Source organism: Lepidochelys kempii, chromosome 6, assembly GCF_965140265.1.
Source record: "Lepidochelys kempii isolate rLepKem1 chromosome 6, rLepKem1.hap2, whole genome shotgun sequence".
In the NCBI taxonomy this organism is placed as follows: Eukaryota; Metazoa; Chordata; order Testudines; family Cheloniidae; genus Lepidochelys; species Lepidochelys kempii.
In genome coordinates, this window is record NC_133261.1 from 35,144,343 (window position 1) to 35,167,574 (window position 23,232).

A 23,232-nucleotide genomic window follows, 5' to 3' on the forward strand; every position below is an offset into this window, starting at 1 on the left:
CAGAGCTCCTGTTAAGTGTAGTGGGGAGGAAACATCCTGTGTTGCATCATTACCAGACACCGTATACTCCCCTGCCCTTGCCGGATTCACTACCTGGAATATGGGGGAGATGTGTGAAATGAAGAATGGAGCCATGGCTCTGCTTACTCCCCCCTATACAAACACTTGTACTGGTACACAGTCACTGCTCCTCCCCAGCCCCCTGTGCCCAGACTCATAATCCAGATAAGCCCTGCAAATGCTCCTTTACTCTCTTGGGTGGCAATGTATGGAGGATCACAGTCAAGCCCTAAATACCAGTTGTGAATAATGATAAAGAATATTACTATTCATAGACATACTGGGTAAATTTTTTTTAAAGCACCTAAGTCATTTAGAAGCCTTAGTACTGTTTTCAGAAATGTCTTTAGGCACTTAAGAGCTTAACTCCCATTGACTTTCAACAAGTCTTAAGCATCTAAGTCACTTGAGCACTTTTGAAAAGATTACCCCCCATAAACACAGTGTGTACAGAGGAAACACTTCATGGTCTAAGCACGTAATTCATTCAGTATATGAGCACATAAGCTAATCAGAGTGAGTGTAAGTAAATACTTGGATAGGCATCTTCCAAAAAAAGCCTAATGTATTTAAACATTTTCCTGCAGCATAATTCACCTGCTCAAATGGGTGGAGCGTTCAGGCAGTTAGAAGAATCCTTTTTGGAGTCATGAAATGAGTGCATTTGCTATGAGAATCAATAGGCAATCCCACAATGTAATTTACTACACTACAATCTCTTTTCAGAGATCCACACTTTAGAAAGGTGTGTCCTTCTCCAATATACAGAAAACACTGAGACAACATCTTTAAATAAATTATAACCCACCTACCCTCACCCCAAAAATATTGTCAACAAGGAGACTTTGACTTCACACCAACCCAAGGCACCACATCATGCTTTAACAGAGGCATTTCTTTTTCTCGTGGAAGGAAAATCTAATTTGACAGCTAAATCTTTCCTTTGAAATGTACATTGCTTCAGTCAAAAGCCCCATTATTCAGTGTGCTATTAGACAATAAAATTAGAGATCCTACTGATAAGGATTTAAATCAGTTACCTATCTGTGGAAGAACTCCATATCCACTATTATTGTAGCCATGCCATTCAGGCTCGTAGGAAACTTGCATGTCTAAGCAGAAAGAGAGGGGCAAATTAGAAAAAAAAAATCTTTTCTATAAATAGGGCCCTACCAAATTCATGGCTGTGAAAAACGCATCATGGACAGTGAATTCTAGTCTCCCCCATGAAATCTGGTCTTTTGTGTACTTTTATCCTATACTATACAGATTTCACAGGGGGGGGGGGGGAGGGAGGAAGAGGGGACACCAGCATTTCTCAAACTGGGAACCCTGACCCAAAAGGGGATTGTGGGGAGTTTGCGAAGTTATTGTATGGTGGTCATGGTATTGCCACCCTTACTTCTGCACTGTCTTCAGAACTGGGTGGCTGGAGAGCAGCAACTGCTGGCCAGCCACCCAGCTCTGAAGGCAGCGCCCTGCCAGCAGCAGCGTGGAAGTAAGGATGGCAATTCATACCATGCCACCCTTAGTTCTGCGCTGCTGCCTTCAGAGCTGGGTGGCCAAAGAGTGGTGGCTGCTGGCCGAGGGCCCAGCTCTGAAGGCAGCCGCGCAGAAGTAAGGGTGGCGATACCATACCATGCCATCCGTACTTCTGTGCTGCTGGTGTTCAGAGCTGGGCTCCCAGCCAGCAGCTGCTGCTCTCTGGCCAACCAGCTCTGAAGACAGTACTGCCACCCGCAGCGGCACAGAAGTAAGGGTGGCAATACTGAGGGTCCCACCCCCACAATAACCTTGCAACCCACCCACCCCCACAATTCCCTTTTGGGTCAGGACCCCTACAGTTACAACACTGTGAACTTTCAGATTTAAATAGCTGAAATCATGACTTTTTTATTTTTAAAATCCTTTGACCATGAAATTGACTGTGAATTTGATAGGGCCCTATCTATAAACACACCCTACTTCATTCCAAGTGAAACGCTGAATTCAGGTCTCCTGGATCAGATTTTGATTTAGAAAACCACTTAAAGCCAAACAAACTTGTCACCTCAAAAGCTCAATCAGCTCAGGCCTAACTGTACAAACATTCCATTACACTTCTCCACCCTGTGATTTCAGCTTCCCCTACCACATCAGCAAATTATGGCTCACAGCTGTAAAGTTTCTAGATGCATGATGCCTAAATAAACTATTTCCCAGTAATGGAACTGTACATTATTTTCCATGAACTTTATCATGGAACATATTGCTAATACCATTGGTCTGAATCCTGAAGTTCCCTTTTTCCTAAAATCAATGTAGTTTTGTCTGGAGTAGTAAGGATGAAAGGGCCCAACCCAGCTTCCACTTGAAAACAATGAGAGTTTGGCCATCTGGACTTCAGGACAAACTAACAACAGGTTATTAAACCATACCAGCAGCAAAAAGAAATAGAGGACACCTGTCAGGTATTGTAAATTTATGGTGCTTTGTATTTTAATCCCAGTGTAGGGGGCACTTTTTACTAGACATGATATTTACAGATCTGGTGTTACTATTAATCATTCACATTTAACTGATTTGAAATTAGGAAGTCTATTGAGTGTTTTTGTTAAGGCTAATAGTATTACTTTTCATTGAAAATAAAAATTAATATGACAACATTAAACATTTTTCCCCAATAAAAAGTATTTGGTAAACATCTCCTTTTCTGTCCATTTTTTGCATATTCCCTAAAGGTCAAGGAAGACAGATTCTCTTAGGCTTAGATCTCATGAACAGAATATCCCTTAACCGGGTCACAGGACGGACCTTCAGATGATGATGACATCATGATGTACTTTTCATAACTCCACAATTTTCAAAGTGGAGACGGAAGATGCAAACTAGAGGAAGGATAGTCCAGTGATTAGGGTGCTAGCCTGGAATTTAGGAGATCAGAGTTCGGTTCTCTTCACCACAGACTTCCTGTGTAAACCTGGGGCAAATCACTTAGTCTCTGTGCCTCAGTTCCCCTTCAGTACAATGAGGATAATAGCACTGTCCTATCTCACAGGGTGTTGTAAAAATAACTTCACTGAAGATTGTGAGGTGCTCAGATACTACTGTATTGGAGGCCAGGCTAAAACAGATGGAAATTAAGGAAATACAAACAAAAACATGAGCCCTGTGTAGTTAATTCTGCCCAATAGATTCAGAATATTCAACATTTGGGAAATAAGTTTGAAAAGTCTCATTTGAAGAACAGTTCTTAATGGCAACAGTGAATTCTATAAGCATAAGAGGAAGCCAGGAAGTGGGGATGAAAATTAAAAAGTTGACTCTGAATGAAGAATTAAGTTAAAATCCAAAGGCTTTGCTCAGATTGGCCCAGAAACCCAAGTCTCTGCCTCAGGATGATGAGAGCTATTCTAACATTTGTTCTTGCTCAGGGCTGGGTGCAGAAGATCCCACACTAACATGGTGGGGGAGGGTAAGGGAAGTGAGATAAGGTCTTTCAGAATTAGCCATATACATAGCTGTAGAAACTCCAGCACATTTACTTCCTATCGGCACAGCAGACAGATAATCCTGTCTGATCTACCTGCCTAGCTTCCAAAGCACATGCACAAAACCGGTTTCTACAGACTGCTTCTAAAATAAGCTCCTAGGTTCTGTGCAGTTCTCTCTGGAATTTCATCAGTATTTTTAGACTTGGTTGCATCACACTTTCCTTCTAATCTAAATCCCTTTAATATTCCCTTTGAATGTGGGTCAATCACAGCTTTTTGAGCTACTTACAATGTTCTATTTTCTTTGTGAATTCAAACAAAAATTGCGCTTCTCCTCTCTAGAAAGATGAACGGAGCCTTTCAAGTCAAGTCTACTCCAGAAGAATCTACTGTACCATTTTCTCCTATTAAACAAAAAGTATATTTAGACAGCAGGGCTTCCCAGCCAAAATAGCTGGATGTACTGGGAATGGCATAAGAAAAATGGTGTTCCATGATTCACTAACAAGCAAAACGAAATGTGAATCCCCCAGTCACCATCAGACATTGCTTAGGGCACAAACAAGGCTCCACCATGACTATCTATCCTAGGCTGCTCTATGCATGTCCTCGGTGTGGGTAAGTCCCACAAGTTTTCCTTCTCTTTATTTCAGTCAGCCCCTTTTATGTGTTTCTCCAGCTGCCCAATGGCACGACTGCCATGGTAGATGCTCTGGCTTCATTATTAACCGGTGTCCCAGATATTTCTATCCTTTTTTCTGGATAACTACCAATAAAGTTACACTCTCATTAATCTCAGCATTTGTTATAAATAAATTTAATTTAATATCTAGTATTTTTCTAAGGAATTTGCTTTCAAATTCATTTAAACTGTCTGTACCTTTGGTGAATTTCCACCTTTCCCATTCATATGTTAAGATGGAAAAAGCAACTGAGTTGAAGATTCATAGTTTGGACAAATAACCATGTAAACTAACCATTTCAGCAATAAAAAAAATTTGATTGAATATGTGAATTTACAAAACCTTTAAAAGGGAAACCATAACAAACAGATTTAACCACTGCTCCGTGTTTTAAAATGAACATATTAAGGATTAGTTCATAAATTTGTTCATTCTTGTAATTTAGCTGAATTACAAACTTTCAAAGCTAGGTTACTTCAAAAACATCCCACATGCTTTCATACTCGGCTTTCAATTCTCCCTCCTACAGATTTCCTTACGCTTTTACTCTTATGAGCTCTACCAAAGGAGTCTGAGCTAAAGGGGGGAACGGACCAAAGTCTCCAGCTGAAACTGAAAGAAGCAAGTGGGCCTTTTGCATGCGGCAAAGATGAAGTGAGAACAATTAATAGCATTTTCTGCAAAATTCCACTGAGCAGTGTCATAATTTGTACTCACTGAAATAGCATAAACTAAAACGTAATGGGACAAACTTTTTTCTCAGTCCTACTGGACTAAATCCAGAGTAATTCAGCTGACCTCAGTAGAATTAGTTTGGATTTATACTGGTAAAACAGAGCAGACTCTGGGCAAAATCCTACTTTTAGATGCTTGCTGCAGGTTGGTGACCTCATCCTGAGAGATCCAGGCAAATTTCTGCTCTCTGATCCACTCAGCAGATTGGTTATATTGTTGTGGCTTCCATGCTGTGGACTGGTTAAATCCTGGTTTCCTACTTCCCCTCAAATAATCCACAGTGAGAATCCAGGCACAGAATTTTGCCCTAGGTTTCTTAGAATTATTGATTTATAAATATCCCAGAGGGAAAAGAGAGACAGTCTGTGCTAAACTGTGTATCTCCTTGGGGCACACATTGCATACACATTAGAAGAAACAGCTATTTTAAAGCATTCATACAATCAGCTGCTCACTAAGATAAAAGTGCACATTCACTATACCTCAGGAAATGCCTCATCATCTGCTAGTAGTTACAGAGCAAGTTCCACGAGAAACACAGTGCAATACAGACTTCTGAACCACAATATTTAGTGCAGCATTCATGTAAAAAGCCAAAGGGGCAGTGGGCCCTGTGAAGACCAACTGGTATGTGTGTAATTTAGCTGTTATGTGTGGTATCTCACTTTTGTTACTATTACAGAATAAGAGAAGAAAACTCAGCCTGGTACCAGTATTCTTCATCATAGAGAACTGCATGGAGAAAATTGGATGCCTAGATCCTTATTCTTACCAAACATTTACACTCGCCTACATTCACCCCCACAACCAAAGTGAAATTTACCCTGATGAGTTCTGGGTGCAATGTGTTCCCCATCCAAACACAGAAAGAACATGCTGTAACCTATTTATCGCTCTCTCTTTTTTAAAAACAGAAGATTAATTATATTATTTTCAGCTACCTTATCGAAATGTCATTACATTAGTGGCCATCATTCATGTTAGCTGCATTGATTTGGTATTATTTCAAAATTCTAATGCTTCTCTTACTCCCCTGACACTTGAGAATTCTGAATCAAATCAGTTTGGTTAGACTGTGAAATGATTGTGCAACACTACAGCTCTGTGTGGTTTCCTCTCTTTAATTTTGCTCTGATGTTGACCTTCACCCTTAATTCAAGGCATAAAATCATCATCAAGAAGAAAATTTCCCCCCTCCAGTTTACAGCTAAGTGCATTACGGGGGAGTTTATGACTTTCTCTGAAGCATCTGTCACTGGCCACAGTTAGAACACTGGTCTTGTTGTGACACGTAGCAATTCTTGTGCTCAGCATTCCCAAAATCTTTTAAAACAATTTAAAGAATTTTTCCTTTTTTTCCCAGCAACTTGATATGTTTACTCATAGCTTGGCTAGATTCTCAGCTGGCTTCAGTGGAGCTACACTGATTTACACCAGCTGAGAGCCTAGTAGACCTTTTATGCAAGTTTAATCCCAGGAGATGGGAGAACACATTTTTCCAATTTGGATAAATATTATCAATCATGTAATTTGAGAGTACTGCTTGAAACATAAAGTTAATTAATTTTGCATTAAAAACTGCAAGTCCTACATTTCTAACATGCAGACCATTGATTTCAAGCCTTTTACAGGAATAGCTAACTATTTTGTATGCAGTGCTAAACCACTCCTCTTGTAAATGACATAGTGGCAACAGCTAATGAATTAGCACCATTCATTCCCTCTTCCCATACTGCTTAGCATTTCAAACTATCATGAAATAATGCTGTCATCGAATATCAGCATTAATATTTGTGGACCAGAAAAGTCACACGTGCATGATTAAAACCAACCTGTAACGTAGAATGACTTCTTCCAATGGAGAAAGTTAAACCCATCGTTAGCATATGTGACTTTATGAATTCCTGAGTTTTAACTTGAAATATAAGACCCATGCAATCCCTCAACGTTATCTAGTATATTGGTTTGCTTTTCTCAATATTATGCAAATACACACCGCAACATCAACACAACAATCAACAGAAATCTAAACAAATGTTTTATGTGTGAAGGATTATGCACAAGCATAAAAATCCATCAATACAGTACCCAGCCATGTGCCCCAACTCCAAACTCTTCAAGAGGACTTTAACTAACAGGAACAGGAAAGCAAAACTTTTGCTATGATATAAATAATTATTTATTATTTGCATTAAAGTGTTGCCTCAGGACACAGCTGAGATCAAACTCCCATTGTGCAAGGCACTGTACACACACATAGTAAATCTCTGCCCCCCCAAAATTATAATCTAAATAGAAAAGCAATACAAAAAGCAGAAAGGGAAACAAACACTACTTGGTGGAATGACCTGCCCCAGTTCACATGGTAGGTCAGCAACAGGACAGGAATAGAGTCCAGGGTCATGAGTCCCAGCCCAGCATCCTGTCCACTAGACCATATTGCCTCTGCCTAACATAGATGACAACAGACACGGATAATAGAGATGGCAATGACATGAGATAGATTAGAAACACTTTGTGGCAAGACTTTTTGTTGTATGTATGACTAGTACAATGGAACCACAATTCCTTATTGGGGCCTCTAGGTGATAATGTAATACAAATATTAAATGATAATAATTTCACAAAATGTATATGATAAAAGTAAAATGTAAAGGCATCTAACACAAAAATCAGTGTAATTATGTGATAGAAAATGATCTCATGAAATTATATAAACCACACCGTTGATATGGAGTTCAAAGAAATTCTGTTGCCTGCTGCCCAAGAGAAAGTCCAGCTACAGTCATTAGGAGTAAGGAAAAAGGGATCTGATTGGGACTGGTGTTGATTTTTATCCTCCAGAACAGTGGATATTGTCCATCACTAGCATGGAATTTGCTCTTGAAATCTCACTATTATTCTATGTAAACCAGCCAAGCAAGTGGAATGATAACAAATATTGCTGTATCGAACTCCAGATGCCCTATAAGGATTTCTAGTAAAAACTGGCACTAAGCTTCAGTTTATATTTGTGGTTGCGGGGGTAAAGATCTTCCCACTTTCTGCATCTATGGTAAATTGTTAAGGTATCTGATAGAATTTCATCGGGGATAGTTCAATGTCCTATGAGACAAGAGTCAATATACAAAAATACAAAAAGCCACTCCATATGCTTTTGCACTAAGTAACAGACAAAAATCAGTGTTATCCACTGGATAGCAGAAGGGATCCCATAAAGACCACAGGTATTTACAGGAATTTGTGTGTTCAAGATTCATAGCTTTTAAGGCCAGAAGGGGCCATGGTACACTTTTAGTCTAACCTCCCACATAACACAGGCCATAGCATTTCAACAAGCAACTATTAGCATCACCTTTGTTGGAAAGATTCTTCATGGTGTCTAAAACCAGCTTCACCATTTGATCTAGTAACTAATCTATCTGACTTGGCTGTTCCAAAGTACCCATCAGTATAGTATCTCTAGGTACTGTATACAACATTAATTAATAATGGCTCCACTTTGAGTTCTGGAAGGACTCCATTCCCCACCCTCCTATGTCTTTCCTGTTGCCCTGAATGAGGTCATTTTAGGTGGTTGTCTACTTTCAAGCCAAACGTGGCTGGCCTACTTTTCTCCCTCCATCATTGCTGAGAAAAAGCTTGTGCACAGCAATTAAGTCTTGCATTGTGCTGCAGATGCAGCAGGATCATTCGCCACTTAAAAGCATAGATTTGTATCTCGGCCTCAGAAAGTATGTAATTAACCCTCACATTAGCTGCCAGGACATGTACGTGTCCCAGCAGCAATACTCCATAGACATTCATTGAAATGACTAGAACACCTGAATATATCTAGTCAATCTCACCATGCAGAAGAAGGAAGAGGGTGGCAGAAAGAAACCTGCATTCAAGCAACGACGAAGTTAAGAAAGACAATATCAGCCCTTTGATTTGTGAAAGGACTGCTTTTCAAACTCACACTGTGTCCTACAAATCCAGGAGTAGCCAACATGAGGCTATGGGCCAAATGCCGTCCACAGAGTTCTGTAGTTCAGCCCAAGGCCCTTTCATATTTAATGGAGAGGTGCAGCTCACTGAACAACAGCTACCAGCATGCAATGATCCACTTTGACCCATGTTGGGTCCTGAAAGCTCTAGAAGTCAAACTTCTGTATTAAAGACAAGGACAGCTACAATGTGCTCCATTTAATGCAAATTAAATGGAGCCTTTGAGTTCTTGCCCGGTTATCAGTATAATCTTCAATTGGGCAAAATTTAGCTGCCACACCCACATTCCTTCACAAGCTCGAGCTAAAATTTCCTCCATGGTCCCCTTTCATACACAACAATGGGCCAGACCCTCAGCTAATGTAAATTGGTATAGATCTATTGAGCTTGACTGAGCCACATCAATTTACATCTGTCGAAGATGTGTTCCAATATATGAGCATACTGCAGGCCAATTTTTCAAAATCAGCTGCCTAAATTGCACCTACAAATCCCACATTTGGTCATGCACAATTCAGGCCTCCACTTTTGAAATAGTGGCCTCTAACATCTCTGCTTTCACTCTGAAGTTTGAGACAGCCCCATAGAAATAATAAAAACAAAGAGTCACATTTATCTAAGAAAAGAAAAGAAATCAGGTAGTTGTGTGTTTGAAAACTGACCTCTGGAAAAATGGTAGGAACAGAGAGAGATAAGTATGAGCTTAGAACATAATTTATCATTGCTCTGCAAAACTTACAGGAACACAGCATCTTCCCAAATAAGGCATGAGAAAGTCGAAAGCGGTTTAAAGTTTGTGGCTAACAGCTGTAAAATCACATATAAAACCTTTCTGCGTAAGCTTTTCTATTTTATGTGAAGTTTTGCATCTAATACTTTTCCTTTGTCAATGTTATAGTGTGAGCCATCTGAGAGATTTAAAAGCTAAGGGTTTTCAGTAGTGGGTGAAACCACAAAAAGTTTAACTGACAGCAGGTTTTGGCTCCTTCTTTACTTTTAAGCATATATTTCTCAGCTGTTGAGTCTCTAAGTAGTGGCTAGAAAAGCTTGTAAACTTCAGCACAGGGCTCCCACATTTCCAAATATATACTGCTGAAACAGATCTGATTTTATTTTTTGTTTGTTTCTTTGGTAAATATGTTATTCCCTTTAGTTAGTTCAATAGAACATGTAAATTATAATACTTTACATTTACTGCATATGGTACCTTTTATCTAAACATTGCATAGTGCTTTTACCAACTAATATTAATGAAGCCACACAACACCCCTGTGAGGTAGTCCATTAGAATTATCACCATTTTATAGTTGACTAATCTAAGGCAAAGAATATTTAAATAACTTGCCCAATGTTATATAGCAAGACAGTGGCAGAACTGAGAATGGAAGTCAGGAGATAGGACTCCCACCCCACTCCTGTTCTAATTACTGGTCAACATCTCCCGGTAGTCAAATATACAGCTTTTCAGTATCTAAAATATAGACAAAATGGTAACATGTGTCTTGCGGTAGCAGTCAAATTTCCTTCTGTACCATCAAACATCTGTAAACTATCTGCAGTGTGATAGATTTTATATTTGAACAATTTTAGGGAATAGGGGAGTGATTGCTTATAAAATATATATTCTTATATACATTGGAAATAACACAATCCCAAACTGCATACTAAAGCTGAAATACAATCCTAAAACTATGCTTCCATTCATAATCTGTTCCATTTGAACACAACGTCTGGAATGAATTTTATCCTTGTGTTGGACTAGAGAACCACAGTTTATTAAAGCATGGTACTTTTCAGTTTCAAAACTGTATCCCTAATATTTTTGTCTGTCAAATCCAATGAGATTAGCAGACCTCTCAACTGGGACTGCCCATGAACAGAAAAATAGACAAGAACCTGACTGCCTGTAGACACAAAGGAATAAAACCCAAGTATGCATCCCATTATCAAAGAAAAAATCCAGTACACATACTTCCAAGCCAGTGCAGTTTAAACTGTGAAATTAAGCAGCATAATCTATTGATCAGAGCATGGAAGTGGGAGTCAGGATTCAACTGTATTCCTGGCTTTGCCACAGACTCATTGTGAGACTGTAGGCAAGTCACTTAATCCTCTGTTTCCCCATACGTAATATCAGTAAAACACAACCTGCCTATGTTATATAAAGGGTTAATGCATTTTACATTCCATGGCTGAGAGGTAATATAAATGCATGATATTATTAAAACATTATGGCTTAGATTTTCAGAGCCATGTAGCTTGCTACCTAGCTGGCATTAAAATTAATGGGAACTGGGCATCCAATCCCTTATGTGGCTTTGAAAATCTCAGCCCATAGATTTAATATTTATTTTTCAGTCTTGCCATTTTTCTATCACGAATCTTAAAATGCTCCATTGTTGATGCTGACGAGGCCAAGCAAACAGTGCCCACATACATCAGAGCTGACAGCATTTCCAACACACAACAATCTGCAGAGCAAGATGACAGGAGGGTGTGAGGTGACGACACTAAAGCTTCTAAGGGCTTGACTACACAACCCGCCGGATCGGTGGGCAGCAATCGATCCGGCAGGGGTCGATTTATCACGTCTAGTCTAGTATAGATGTGATAAATCAACTGATGAGTGCTCTCCCGTCAACTCCAATACTCCACCAGAACGAGAAACGCAAGCGGAGTTGAAGGGGGAGTATCAGCTGTCGACTTACCGCAGTGAAGACACTATGGTAAATAGATCCAAGTATGTCGACTTGAGCTACGTTATTCACGTATCTGAAGTTGCGTATCTTAGATCGACCCTGCGTGGTAGTGTAGACAAGCCCTAAGAGAGGCGTTAAAAAAAAGTTAGCTTTTTGACTAGTACATGAGGGATTTCAATTTGTGTGAGAACACAAATATTATTAGGACTACAGCTTATCATGATGGTCCTTCAGTTATAGGGTGATATCTAGAATAATGAACTCAGGCTTAACATTCAGTTGTTGATTCCTTTTTTATATATCCATTTCTCACTTCTCTAATTCTTAAAATCTTCCAAAGAACTCAGTTTGTTTTTTGCTCAAACACAACAACATGACTGGAATACCCCCTAGAGTAAGGCTTCTAGGCATTCTATTTCAATAGTACTTTGGTAGATAGAAATGTAGGGCCAGATCCTCAGCCAGCATAAATCACTATAACTCCACTGCAGTTACACCAAATGAGGATCATCCTTATAGTATGTTTTTTGTTTTTTTGTCTTTTGTAAAATAATCAATACAAAAACCCCACACAAGTAAAAAAGCTTGCCACCTGATAAGTACAGATATATATTCTGCTATGAGTAAAACCACCAAAAACACTTCCATTGCTTAACAGGAGCCCTTTATTCATTCATTATGCTTCATCTAGTAATGTACCCAGTGAATTAGTTTAGATTCCATCACGTCTTCAACAGAGTGAGCAAACTTCAGAATTTCCTGTTGGAAAATTCCAAGATTTTAACATTTGGTTTTGTCCCAGATTGTGATATATCGCTGAAATTTTGAAATTTGTCACTAAAAATGGAAATTCAGAAAAATTTTGATTTGGAAAAGTCAAAATGTGTAGTTTCAACATTTGAATTCAGCACTGAGGACTTCTATACTCTGTGGCTGACATAAGAAATATTTTTACATTTATAATTAAATATCATCATAACAAAAATAACCACCTAGAAAGACCTTCACCTCATTCCATTTAATAATGGCTACAGCCAAAAGAACTACATTGCTTGTTCTAGAGATTATTCCAAAAGACACCTGAGATAGGATCTGTGAAGCATTCACTTAGGAAGGTTTAATTACTCAATAAAAACACCTTCTTTTCTTTTCTTTTCTTTCTAGGTTCTTCTTTCATCCCTATTATTCTTATTCATTTCTCCCCAACTCTATATGGCTCCTTCCTACAAGGCCCATTTGTCCCTGTGCCCATTCTATAAATGAAGAGAACTGAATGCGATTTCCTGCCCACTAGTCAACACTGTCATTGCATTGACCAGAGAAAGCTGAAGACATTGGTCTACCCATTGGTAGGGCCCTACCAAATTAACAGCCATGAAAAATGTGTCATGGACCATGAAATCTGATCTCCCCCTGCGAAATCTGGTCTTTTGTGTGCTTTTACCCTATACTGTACAGATTTCACGGGTGAAGACCAGCATTTCTAAAACTGGGGGTCCTGACCGAAAAGGGAGTTGCAGAGGGGTCATGAGGTTATTTTAGGGGCATCACAATATTGCCACCCTTACATCTGTGCTGCCTGCAGAGCTGGGCAGCCAGAGAGCAGCGATTGCTGGCTGGGTGCCCAGCTCCGCAGGCAGCGCTGCTGCAGCAGTGGCCACAATACCAGGCTGTCCTTACTTCTGCGCTGCTGTCTTCAGAGCTGGGCAGCCAGAGAGTGGCAGCTGCTGACTGAGGGCCCAGCTCTGCAGGCAGCAGCACAGAAGGGTGGCAATGCCATACCAGGCCATCCTTACCTCTGTGCTGCTGCTGGCTGCAGCTCCGCCTTGAGATCAGGACTCTTAGCCAGCAGCTGCCGCGCTCCGGCCGCTCAGCTCTGAAGGCAGCACTGCCGTCAGCAGCAGTGCAGAATTAAGGGTTGCAGTACTGCAACCTCCCCTACAATAACCTTGCGACCCCCCCTCCCACACACACGCAACTTGGGTCAGGACCCTTACAATTACAACACTGTGAAATTTCAGATTTTAATAGCTGAAATCATGAAATTTACCATTTTTAAAATTCTATGACCGTGAAATTGACCAAAATGGAATTTGGTAGGGCTCTACCCATTGGATTTCTTTATCCATTTATCTCACTTTCTATCTAGAGAGAGATCTATTTATTCACCTATTAAGAAACGGAGATGAATACCTTACCCCAACTTTCTTTACAACTGAGACATACTCTGCTAGCATATGTATGTAGAAGATAAGACAAATTAACAGTCTAAATAGGTATATCTGTTACTATTTAGGGAAGCATTCGTCTGCTTTTGCCAGAAACAGAAACCTGAAAAGTTTTCCATAATAGCACAGGTTACAAGTTAACTCTATCCATAAAGAAGTTCATCCCATTTACAGTCAGCCAAACATTTATGGCCATTAGTACAAGCACTGAGGTGAAACTATACAAACATGGTCCACGATAACCTGAAAACATATAACTTTGTTGAACTGAAATTTTAATAAGATTTTATTTTAAAAACTATGTTATGGTTCCCTAGCTAAACCTGAATTCGTCTTCTTGGCCTTTAAAAAGATATCTTATCTAAGTGAGAAAATGACTCCAAATTCTGAACAATTACTACAGTAGTTAGTACAGTTCTACACCTTCAAGAATACTGAACACTGACTGCTTTAAAGGTGCATTAATTGGGAACTCACCAAAACCTAAAAAGCATCGTAATGCCAGATGGCAAGGGGCTCCATGATATCTGGTAGACAGTTTTAGTTGGCCCCAATTCAGTGTACCCCAATTAATTAATGTCATACACTGTACCTGATGTGTGTCATGTAAGGTATCATTCGAAAACTAATAACACACTGATCATTAATATTCTTGTGTTGTGTATGGATGGTAAATGCCCAGGGGATCATACAAATGTGAAGGAAATATAGGACTAAAATGTGTTTTCCAGACAAGTCTGGGAAGTGGTTAAACAGGTTTCTCCCAGACAAAGGAGAAGTTGACACTTCTAGCCAAGTGTCATCAGAGTCGATTGGCAATCACATGTCAACTGACCATTCATTTGCATCAGAGGGGGGGCAGGAACAGATCAATTTGCAGTAGAGGAAACACCAGGGAGGAGGACAGAAACAAGCATAGAAGTTCCTGCACCACCAGATTCCATGTCTACATCCTCACAGTTTGAATGAACTTTATTTTGGGGGGAGGGGGGTAACATTTAGAAGAATCCATTTCAAGGATTCACTGGACTATGAAAGAGAGGCTTAAAGAACCCAGAGTTATCTTTTCACCTAAGACGACAAAGAAACTGAGCACTTTGTCTTTGGGGATAGATCCTGACTGGAGGGGTGGTCAGCCATCTTGCTGGAAGAAGTATGCAGTAAGAAGCTTACCCAATACCTAGAGGATAGCTTGTTGAAGTCTTAGCATTAGAAAATGTTTTCCACTTTTGTTCATAACCATTTCAATCTTTATCCCTTATACTTGATCTCAATTAAAACCCCTCTTTATAAATAAATAAACTTATTTTACTTGTAATCTAAACCCATTCAATGGGATGTTTGAATTGAAGTGATTGTCAACTCCAGTTACAGTGATTAGCTATGCATTTTGTCTCTCTAGAGGAGCAAATGAACATTATTATTCCTCTGAATAGTCCAGGAAAGGACTGGACAATGCAGAGCCCTTGGTTTTGGGAAAATTCAGGACAGAAGAGTGTTGGGGTCATCTTGCTAGGTGTAATCAAAAGCTGGTGGAAAGCAGAGAGTGACTGTGTTGCTGCAGGAGGCAAACTGCTGATGTCAGAGTACCGGATCAGGGTTGCACTGCACACAGACACAGAGTGCATGCTTGTTGCTGCCTGTGAGCATCTCAGGCCGGAAACTGAAGCAACAGAGCATTTATATTACTTGGGGTTAAAGGGCAAATGTGACACAAACCCTCACTGGTCTATCCCAGAAGGTGATGTTCACCATGATTTTTTTTTTAAAAGGATTGTTTGGCAGTTGCTCCACTAAAAGTGCTTCTTAATCCCTTGCTCTCGTCATTGTTTGTTTCCTGATCTTCTCTCTTCATCACTCTTCCATGGGCTATTGTGAAAGAAATGTTGCTCAAGCCCTCCACTTCACTTCACATTATTTTCTAAGCCATTTTTCTCACAGACAGATGGAAGTAATTGTTTCAAGTTTCATTCTGGGTCTAAATTTTACACAAAACTTTAAACTGTTAGAAAGTAAAATAGTTCAATGTTTGCTGATCTGCGAACAGGTTGTTCTGCAAAAAAAAAGTATCATTTTTACTAATGTGTTTTTTGTGGGGGTTTTTTTTTTAATAACTCAAGATGAAATATTTCTAAAGATACGCACATGCACACAACACACACAGAGTAAAATTTTGCAAAGCACCTGAGAAGCCCAAGCCTCATTGTCAAAAGCGATGTAGGAAATTAAGATCCTAAATCTCATTAAAACCTTATGGATTTAGGCTTCTAAGCACTCAAGTCACTTCTGAAAATGGGACGTTGGCTCCTTAGGTGCTTTGGAAAATGTTATGTATATACAGTATATAGAACCTCAGCTAGCACAGTGATAAGTCATACATAATCAGGCAGAGAGACAAAATAGATACTGACTGGGGTAGAAAGTTTGTGGAGGGATGATAACGTCTTGTTGGATTGAAAAATTGATCTCAGTGGGTCAAATTCAGAGATTAATATAATATAAAGCCACAGAACAGTCCCAGCATAATTCCTGTTTGAACTATAGCATACCTTTTAGAAAAACATCACATCTTGATTTTAAAATAGCCATTGAGGGAGAATCCTCCACAACTCTTGGTCAATTGTTTCAATGATTTATTACCCTCATTCTTAAAAATTGATACCTTATTTCCAGTCTGAATTTCTCTAGCTCCACCTTGCAGCCAGTGAATCCTTTTATATCTTTGTCTGATAGATTGAGGACTCATCAATTATCAGATTTCTGTTCCCCATTTAGGTACTTATGGCATGTGATCAAGTCACCCTTTAACCTTCTCTATATTACACTTAACAGATGGAGCTCTTTGAGTCTATCACTATAAGGCATATTTTCCAATCCTTTAATCATTCTTGTGGCTTTTCTCTAAACCATCTCCAATTTATCAACATTCTTCTAGAGTTATGGAGACCAGAACTGGACACAGTATTCCAGCAGTGGTCACACTGGTGCCACATATAACCTCTCTGCTCCTACTCAAAATTCCAGTTTATGCATCCAAGTACCACATTTGCTCTTTTGGCTACAGTGTCGCACTGGGAGCTCATGTTCAGCTGATTATCCACCATGAGCCTCAAGTCTTTTTCAGTCACTGCTTCCCAGGATTGATTCTCCCATTCTGTAACCATGGCCTACATACTTTGTGCCTAGATGTACACATTTACGCGTGACCATATTAAAATGTATAATGTTGCTTGCAGTTTACCAAGCAATCCAGTAATCCCCCCAAAAACCCCCTTGTTGATAGGTATTAATTAAATTACCCTTCTTCAATTATTTATTAATCAAGTCCTGTATCAGCAGCTCATTAGCACTTCTGCAACCCCACAATCACAGGTGTTACTCAGGATGCATTAAGACTCAGTCGGTCAGGTTTTGAAAGGCTTTAGATGCTTAAAGATGCAGATATTTTTAGGTTTCAGAGTAACAGCCATGTTATTCTGTATTCGCAAAAAGAAAAGGAGTACTTGTGGCACCTTAGAGACTAACCAATTTATTTGAGCATAAACTTTCGTGAGCTACAGCTCACTTCATCGGATGCATACTGTGGAAAGTGTAGAAGATCTTTTTATACACACAAAGCATGAAGTAATACCTCCCCCCACCCCACTCTCCTGCTGGTAATAGCTTATCTAAAGTGATCACTCTCCTTACAATGTGTATGATAATCAAGGTGGGCCATTTCCAGCACAAATCCAGGGTTTAACAAGAACGTCTGGGGGGGTGGGGTAGGAAAAAACAAGGGGAAATAGGTTACCTTGCATAATGACTTAGCCACTCCCAGTCTCTATTCAAGCCTAAATTAACTGTATCCAATTTGCAAATGAATTACAATTCAGCAGTCTCTCGCTGGAGTCTGGATTTGAAGTTTTTCTGTTGTAATATCGTAACTTTCATGTCTGTAATCGCGTGACCAGAGAGATTGAAGTGTTCTCCGACTAATTTATGAATGTTATAATTCTTGACATCTGATTTGTGTCCATTTATTCTTCTACGTAGAGACTGTCCAGTTTGACCAATGTACATGGCAGAGGGGCATTGCTGGCACATGATGGCATATATCACATTGGTGGATGTGCAGGTGAATGAGCCTCTGATAGTGTGGCTGATGTGATTAGGCCCTGTGATGGTGTCTCCTGAATAGATATGTGGGCACAGTTGGCAACGGGCTTTGTTGCAAGGATAGGTTCCTGGGTTAGTGGTTCTGTTGTGTGGTATGTGGTTGTTGGTGAGTATTTGCTTCAAGTTGGGGGGCTGTCTGTAGGCTGTCTCCCAAGATTTGTGAGAGTGTTGGGTCATCCTTCAGGATAGGTTGTAGATCCTTAATAATGCGTTGGAGGGGTTTTAGTTGGGGGCTGAAGGTGATGGCTAGTGGCGTTCTGTTATTTTCTTTGTTAATTCAATGTTAATTCTTTCTTTAATTCAATGGAGTTAGGTATCTATGTGCTTTTGAAAATACTATTAGGTGACTATCTGCATCTTTAGGCACCTAAATACCTTTGAAAATCTAACTCATTGTGCCTATTGGAGGCCACTGTTCCATTGAAGGGATAATGCTGCCTGTAAATCAATCCCTCTAATGCATGTGTTCTGCGGTTCACGCAGCCTGAAGGAATATTTTTTTGCTGTAAATGTGTTGTCATTTTGTTTACCCTTTTTTCAGGCTTCTCTAGAACAGGCTCAAAGGGTCCTGCAACTATGTTCCAAACAGTCAAAAAATTAAACAAACCCCCTATTGAGCAGCTTGGACAGTAGTAGTTCCAAACTATTTTAGGCTGTGTGACCGTACCTTGTTTGATTTGAACCTGCTCTTTGTTGAAGTGGAGGAGACTTTTTTTCCTGAAACAATTTTCTGGCATCGTAGAATCATAGAATATCAGGGTTGGAAGAGACCTCAGGAGGTCATCTAGTCCAACCCCCTGCTCAAAGCAGGACCAATTACATCACTGAAGTTAAAATGAAAACCGCCTGAGCATGGCAAAAATTCTGTCCTGCTGGACTCATTTGTCCTATATTAATTTATAAACATTAGCCAGCCACATTCTGTCCCTAACTTTTCCTGTGCAAATATTGGGTACTAGCCCCAACAAATCCTGACTGAATGACATTAAGATAAAAGCATATTCATTCCTAGCAGTTGCATGCACCTGCCTACTATGGGTCTGATCCAAAGCTCTTTGACGTCAGTGATGGCCCTTGTGTTAACTTCAATGGGCTTTGAATCAGGCTCTACGGTGTCTGTATTGCTTCACTAGCTGGGGCACAGTTCTGCAGACCTTACTTGGACAAACCTCCATTGGAGCAAAGACTGCAGATTCAGAAATTAAGTTGTGTCAAAAACAGACAAGTGCCTGGCACCCAGACTCTGGCCAGCTTTAGCCAGATGCCAGAATTGAAGTTATCCTACTGCTTAATTTCAAGCAGAAATCAAAACTAACTACATAAGGCTGCTGCTCATTAACAACAATTTAGTTTTTCTCTGGGCCGTACCTGTCTATATCATCTTGATCCAATTACAGTACTAAACTATGCCAAACATCAGATCTATACAATTTAGATTTTAAGGCTTTCTGGGAAAACAGAGAGTTTGGCTTAACAGAAAACATTAGCACTGACAATTACACAAAGGCAGATCACAGGACTCCAGGCCAAATTCTTCCCTTTATTTTCTCTGCTATGGACTTCAATGAGGTTGGCTTCAATGGGGTGGCATAGGGTGGAGGAGAAAGCAGAATTCAGCCCTTTGCTTTTCTATAATGCTAAAATTGCATATCACACATTCTTTCCACAACCTCTACTCATTCTTGTTGTCTCTGAAATCAATCTATTTTTGCTAGATCCTTTTGGAGCTAGGGTGACTAGAACTGGACACAGTATTCCAGATGAGGGTGAAGTGACATTATAATAATTTCAATATTATTCTCCATCCCATTCCTTATGTAGCCTAATATTTTGTTTGTTTTCTTGTCTTCTACTGCTCATTTGCCACAAGCAGGGCCGCCCAGAGGGGGATGGCAAGTGGGGCAATTTGCCCCAGGCCCCGCAATGGCCCCCACGAGAATATAGTATTCTATACTATTGCAACTTTTTTTTATGGAAGGGCCAGTGGCATAGCCAGGTGAAGCGAACCGGGGGAGCGATCACAAAAAAGACGCCACCCGGCAGCGCTTTTACTGACGGGGCGGCGCTCCGGGTATTCAGCGGCACATCCTTCACTCGCTCTGGGTCTTTGGCAGCGGGTCCTTCAGTGCCACCAAACACACCCAGAGCGAGTGAAGGACCCGCTGCCGAAATGCCTCCGAAAACCCGGAGCGCTGCTGGGTGAGTAAAAATTAAAAAGGCGCTTAATTAATTAAAGAGCCCCCTAAATTGCTTTGCCCCAGGCCCCCTGAATTCTCTGGGCGGCCCTAGCCACGAGTGTTCTTTGGATTGTGCACAACGACATGCAGCCCTTTCTTCCTGAATTAATACATTAGCAGATTTCATAAATACAAATCGAGCTGATCTTCATATTGACTTGGGGCCCAATCTCAGGGGGCGCTAAGCCAACAACACCCACTTTGTCACCTGGAAGAATCAGGCATTTAGATGGGAACATTATATCTATTCTCTGTGGGGTGTGTTGCCCGTCAATACCCTTGAGCACACCTCCTCATTGCCCTCAGCCCCCACTCTGTTCCTTCAATCATTTACTCAGACCCAAATACTTCAGATACCCCCTTTTGTGGGGGTCTGATTCATTAACTCTTTACAGAGTTCAAACACCTCTTCTTTAGTCCCTCAACTCCAAGCCTTGCTGCCTGAGAGTTTGGGCAGGCTTCTTCTCCCAGGTTCAGGTGCCCCCAGCCCTCCTCCTGAAGGTGGGCTGTAATTCACACACAGGCTCACTCTCCATGGATCAGGAGTCCCCAGACCTCCTTCTGGAGCTGGGCTGTAATTCAGGCCTGCTACAGGCCTCAGCCAGCTTCTTGCCAGCTGGCCCCTTTTCTCATTCAGTCCTTTCACCCCTATGCAGGCAGGCCTCCTCTTAATAGTTTCTCCCCTCTATGAAAAACGAGGCAATACAGGTGCTGCCTTTCTACCCATAGCACATCCCGGGTGGCTAGGAGAGAGGGGCACCTTATCCCATCCTGCACAACAAGTCCGTTCATCCCAAGCCCTTAATGAGTTTGCCCCCAAACACTACTTATTCCCTGGGGCTGCTTCCCCTCTACCAAAATCTGCTTCCTAGGACCTTGTATACATCAGCACTCCCAAACCCTTAAAGGGCCATGCTAAGGCGGAGGGTTTGGCTGACCCCCTACTGCCCTTAGAGGGGACAGACCACTCCACTACAGAATCACTATTCTGAGAAATGTTTTCAGCATCACAATCCACGCAAGGCTGAGGACCACTAACTACGGAGGGGGCCTTCAGGGTTCCAAGAACTGATTTTTTAAATATATCTATTGAAGTGGCAATTCCGTCTCCCCCTTTCACTGCTTGCAGGAAAGACCTTTGCATGGAAACAGGACAGGAATGCAAAGTTCAGTTACAAAATGAAGAGACTTTTCCTATTAATTCTTGGCACCATCATGTTCCTCAGAGGCCTGTATTGCATCTTTTAGCCACCGTTGTGTTGGGTTTTTTTTCACTGATTCGTGATACAGACATTTTGATCAAAACGTAAAATGACGACTCTTTCATTTCAAAAGGAACTATTAAAAAAAAAAACTCAGGACACACAGGGCCAGATGTGGAAATAAACTGCCTGTGTTAAGGACTACCCCACCTAAAGTAAGAATGGCAGAATCAGGCTTAAGTATTATTATTATTATTGAGGTAGTGCCCAGGAAACCCCATCCCAGACCCCATTATACTAGGTACTACACTAAGAGTGAACAAAAAGACAGTCCCTGCTTAGATAGTTTACCCTCAGTCTTTGCAGCAATATGGATTTACAATGGTTCTTTTAACCCAAACAGTTGTTCAAGCCACCACCTGTGTTTCCTGAGGGGGGTGGATGGGACGGGTATCTCAGTATCATTGTTTGTTGCAAACAGAGTGAAAATCCTTTTCAGCAAACCTCCTGGGTGAACTCTTAACTCTTCATCTCGCTGTAGTTTTGAAAAGAAACAATTGGTAACGCATCCGACCATTGCCACCAGCTGCTTTTGATTTCACAGCTCAGGCTCCATTGTGAGGACTGTTTTGTTTTAACTTGCCATTGCCCTTGCCCACAAAAAGGCAGAGCTAATGTCAGTTTTAATTGTTACGTTTTTCAATGCCTCTGGATTCAGAGCACCCCAACGCTGGAGGCCAGATCCTGCTGGCCTCACTCAAGCAGAGTAGTCCCTTATTCAGTGACTAGTCCCACTGCAGTCAGCTTAGCTGTATTTTATACCCTGCAAGTAGTCACACGGACATCAAATGGGACTATTCACAAAATAAGGTACTACTCAGTGTGAGGGAGGGTGGCAGAATCTGGCCTCTGTCTTGCAGGACACACACACATATATATATATATATATTTGATACCCACTTCTGATCAGTTGTCCTTGAGTGCTGTGGGGCTACTCCCAGCTTCCACATCAGAGACATGAAAGGCATGCCCAGTCAGAGAGAGAAATGCTTTATCACTCTGGTCTCCTCTTCCACCTTTGACTCTATATCCTAATTCTCGCGGACATTAGAGATATGAATTCTTTTTTCAGAGCTTTATCTCACAGAATGTCCAACACCACCAATGTGTAAAAGCCTCGACAGAAAAAGCACATCTGCCATTAAGATCTCCCACAAGACACCGTGGAAGTCTAGCCTTGATACAGAGTGGCATTCCTTTAAAATGAAAACATTTCCGTCTCTCGCCTTCCCTTCTGTCTTTTGCTGTGACTAGACCCGATATATCACAAAAAAGCTGATCCGCCCCCACCCCGAGCCCAATAGCTCACACAGCAGATGAACAATATAATCATTTTGCCATTAGTGTGAGACAAGCTCCTCCCTTCTGCTTTACATCCTTGTTCTTTTTTATTATTATTATTCAGGTTCCTACTGTCTCCACAGACACAGGCTGTAAAAAAAAAAAAAAATTCTATTCCTCATTCTGCACCTGTATCCAGGATTTTCATCTACACTTGAAAAGTGCCATGTAGAATTACAGTTCTAATTGCATTAACAATAATAAATAATAATAATAATAATAATTAGAACTATTAATCATTTTTAAAAGCCTGTTTACACCTATGTGTAGTCAGTTAGCTTTTCCATCACCAGGTTTGGGGCTATATTGCCCATACAGCAAAACTTCAGTATGACATCACTGCAGATCTCAGTATGCCGTGAGTAA

General features: G+C 40.7%; 1 protein-coding gene across 12 annotated transcripts in view; it reads right to left on the bottom strand.

The window, feature by feature from the left end:
• The window catches only part of DENND2B (DENN domain containing 2B), a 308,156-nt gene that overhangs the window by 188,173 nt on the left and 96,751 nt on the right, over positions 1-23,232 (bottom strand). Inside the window, exon 1 of one of the 12 annotated variants that reach the window (XM_073347515.1) lies at positions 11,650-11,720. The exons of 10 other annotated variants lie outside the window; for them this stretch is intronic. The gene's annotated coding sequence lies outside the window, so the exon portion shown is untranslated. Of the gene's footprint in view, positions 1-1,100; positions 1,141-11,649; positions 11,721-23,232 lie in introns of those variants that run through there. One more of the 12 variants, XM_073347516.1, reaches the window with a different exon arrangement.